This window comes from Pseudomyrmex gracilis, unplaced genomic scaffold (assembly GCF_002006095.1).
Source record: "Pseudomyrmex gracilis isolate BER0280 unplaced genomic scaffold, ASM200609v1 scaffold_1011, whole genome shotgun sequence".
Taxonomy (NCBI): domain Eukaryota; kingdom Metazoa; phylum Arthropoda; class Insecta; order Hymenoptera; family Formicidae; genus Pseudomyrmex; species Pseudomyrmex gracilis.
Window position 1 is genome coordinate 26,947 of NW_018021595.1, and position 4,378 is coordinate 31,324.

A 4,378-nucleotide genomic window follows, 5' to 3' on the forward strand; every position below is an offset into this window, starting at 1 on the left:
CGAATCGTACGGTGTCGAATAATTTGGTGTCGAATAAATCTGTGTCGAATCGAGCGGTGTCGAATCGTACTGTGGTCAAACGGAACACGCCCCAGGTTGAGTGGCCGGAGTCGCCACAGTAGAAATGACTCCTTTACTCGGCGAGGTGGTGCAGGATCAACTGCCTCGAATGGTCCAAGAACGATGACCTGTACTTCAAGAGACTGCGGAGATGGAGGTCGTAGAGTCCTGGCCGTCGAAGTACTGTGAGTGTTTTTGGAAGTAATTTTGGCTTCTTTGTCGTCTGCTCGGTACCGGGGTTAGCCTCTTCGCCGTCGGAGTTGTATGGTGGTTGATACTGGTTCGGCGTGCCTAATATATTGGTGTTGCCGCATTTAATACTACTGAGAGACGGTTCGTGGCCGTGCGCCGCGTAGCGACGGCGCGCGTTACTGCGTAGCGCGCGGGCCTTTGCGCGAGCTTTCGCGCGGCCTTAAGCTGCTTATACACTTCGAGGGCATGTGCCGCGGGGTGTGTTCTTTGTAGTGGTATTGACGCCACACTTTGTATTATGTAAATGTTTTAATTATAAGTGCCGATTTTGCTGATTCAAACGGATTTCAACGGATTCCTAATATAAAACACAAAAAGTTTCTTTTCTATAGAAATCTTAGCAACAATAGAACTTCACTATGGCATTCCATCTTGCCATAACACATCCTCCCCTCCTTCTTACCATTTTACCCCTCCTCCACCATACCCCTCCCACTCCAATCTAGCGCTATAAAAATCCTGATGAAGTGAGCTTTAATGTTCACGAAACGTCGGTATAAAAATGACACTAACGCGGTTCAAACCCGAAAAAACATCTTTGTATGTTAACAATAGAACTATTGTTATTCTTAACATATTTTAATAGTACGCTTTGAAACATTGAATTACGTAGATGCTTTTGAATCTCCCATTTCTTTGCTTCTTAATGCCTTAAGAGAATATTGAACCAGCGGCTTAAGAAGATGCTGAACCGTCCTGTTATACCGACGGGATATGTCATTTTAGTAGATCGGACTAATCTCATTATTTACTGTATCAAATGGAAAACGCTTTTCCAGAAGTAAAGGACGTAAAGAAACACTTATCGGTCTGGTGCTTTTTGGTCTAAAAAGTACCAAAAGTTACATTGTCCTATTATCACTTGATCATATTTTGCTATTTTTAAACAATTTCTAAGCATTGTATAAATATACAGGCACCAGAGCGATAAGCGGATGATATAAAAGAATATAATGGAACAATCAGAATGTGATTTTATTGTCTAGTTTACAAGAATAGTTAGTTCTTCTAATGAAGCACATACGATAGTAGGCAGGATACGCACACAAGCAGACAGTCGCGTACGTGTGCATATCCTTACCACTATCAGACGGGCAAACCGAACGAAAGACAAGAAAAGAGATATACGTCTATCCTTGTATAGAGGGCACCACCTACTGGACAGCGTAGCAGCAAAGCAGCTGTTAAGCCGCTGGTTCAGCATCCTCTTAACAGCTGCTTTGCTGCTACGCTGTCCAGTAGGTGGTGCCCTCTATACAAGAATAGACGTATATCTCTTTTCTTGTGTCTCGTTCGGTTTGCTCGTCTGATGGTGGAGGAAATATGCACACGTATGCGACTGTCTGCTTGTGTACATATCATTCCTATCGTATGTGCTTTATTAAAAGATCTAACTATTCTCGTAAAAAATAAATATTCTCGTATGAATTAAGAATTGAGATTTTAATTCAAAAAATACTCACTTGGAAAAATTTACAAGTTAAACTCTCTACAAGTGTATGCATATATATATAATATATATGTACACGGACAATTTCCGCTCAACATCCTGGGAACGGCTCGTAAAGCCTTATATATTTCTTAATTTAATTTTAACAAGCCTTAAGCCATTAATTAGTTGAATTACGCTGGCTAAAAAATAAGCGTTATTAACAACATCAGACCATCTTCGATATATGTATGAATATTGCGAGACTAACTCCAAGCGCCTCGGTGGCCTAACAGGGAAGGCGATGGCACGGAAAGCCGACTCCTGACCGAGGAGTTTTTTTTGCAATATTTTAAAAATTAGTTAAGAGGGTATCCGGGGTCTCTCATATGTGAGATGCAAATCCAGCATCCCGTATGAATTTAAGAATTGAGATTTCAATTAAAAAAATACTCACTTGTAAAAATTTACAAGTTGAACTCGTTACATGTGTATGCATTGTAACGTGACACTTTGTGTATGTCACAAGGTCATATTTTTGGCCGGCACAGAAGGCGGTGAGCTCGTGTCTTCCATGATATAAGGGAGAGCAGCTCGTTAGGCCGCGTAGCGCGGGCGAACGCGCCTAATTTTGCGGAGACGCGTGGCGCCTATGTGTTATACATGGAGTATATTTGATATCACGATGTATGCTAATTTATTGTTTTTAGTATTTTCAGCTTCTCTATAATAATTAACTGCGTCTGGATTGTCACTTTTGTGCAGTGCGAGCCGCTCAGCGGCTGTTTTGTTATTTATTTCCAGAGAGGAGAAAGAGAGAGAGAGAGAGAGAGAGAGAGAGAGCGAAGTTCACGGTGCGTAGCGTTGGCAAGGGAAGAGCGAAGAGGAGAAAGAGTGAAGACAGACAACAGTACAGGGGGGTACGGATATTCTAAGCAAGGCGCTCGGCAAGGATGTCAGCGACGAATTAGAAAAACGGGAGACGCTATCACTCCGACTTCGTGAAAATCGGAGCGGAGCTCCCTATGGAGTTTTCGGTCCTGTGATGCGGAGAGATAAGCCGAAGGAAGCTTATCTCCACGGAAAATTGACGCAGAGCGGGCCGGATGCGGCCAGAGAAGGGCCCAAGTCGACACGCTGCCGAGACGCACATGGCCGCTATCAATCTAGCGCCGCAAAAGAAGTAATACGATTGGCTTATTACCTAGCGCGAAGAACAGCGCAAGGCACCGAGAGTAATCTCCGACGAAGAAGCCGACTTCATTGTTGTGCGTGTTGTGGTTCCCGCGAGTTGACTGCCTCCTGCAAGTGCCGTGCCCCGTGCTGTGTTGTGGTGCCGAACAGGATCCGAGGAGGATCAGTGTAAAAGTTACCCGTATTAGAGGACCAGTTGCCGTCTGCAAAACTTTAAGAGATTCGAGCGGAGTCGACCGACAACGTAAGTGACTGCTCTCTCTCTCTCTCTCTCTCTCTCTCTCTCGCATTTTCAGCGTGTTATACGATTTGCGGATCGAGTCTGAGCGCGTACCACTAGCTCGATACCGCGCGTAATAATCACTGCGAATTTTGTAAATATAATTTCTTTTCGATACTGCCGCGTGAAATTATATTTGTAAGAGAAATATCTCAAACTGCTGCTCTCTCGTCGGGACACGGTCACAACAATTCGGGCGTGTTATTACTCGTCATGCGTGCGTGTATGTTCTCTAATTTTTTCTGTATTTTGTTTGTGTCGAATCCGTCCGCCATATAGCTTTCACTGTGTGTTTGTTAAAGATCGAATATTACGTTTATATAGTTGCCGGAATATTCTAAAATCGTGGATTTTTGGCTGAAAAATTCGTAGCCGACGAACCAATAGCGCGGAACGCAAATTGTCTCGCTCGCGACAAATAAAGACCGAGCGACTAGTGTGCGCCTTATCTAACGCCGTGCGTGCGACAGCGCATTCCGTTCTATAGATTACACCTCGCGGTCATCCTCGCGCGACAACAAAAAAAAAAGACGGACACACGAGCGAGAACAATTATAATAACAGCGGATTAAATACGTCGAATTGATTGCCGGTCATCGTCGCGCTCTATATGTAACGTTCTGCCGCGTCTTTGGTTATATTTTCTTTTTGTTTATTTATTTTTCTGTACGTTGTTTTGTAAGGCCGATACCTGGTCTTTCTGGCAAAATATTATTATTAAAATTATATTCTTATTACCACTTAACAAACCAGCTTCTCTGCCTTTTATTTAAAAACACTGCCTCCTGAGCCCACGCCTCTCCGTTATTTGTATAAAACTGAGCTGTCGAGTGATGTTGCCGTCACGTTAAAATTATTTGCCGTAATTCACGTGTTAGAGTCGAGTTTTTTTGGAATTCGGCGGGTAAAGCCACGCTTGGCGTCCAACTATCGCATTTGGTGAGTAAAATCTAGTTTTCTTTTTATGAAACAAAGGTGCCAAAGGTGTGCGGCCCTCCTCTACAAGATCCGACAGCGAAGTGCCCGTCACAGCATATATATATATATATATACAGGGTGTTTCAGAACTATGGGATCACACTTCTAGGGGTTATTCAGTGCAACAGTAGAAAACATTTGAGTATAGGAACCCATGTCCGGAAAAGTGTCACTACCGCACTACG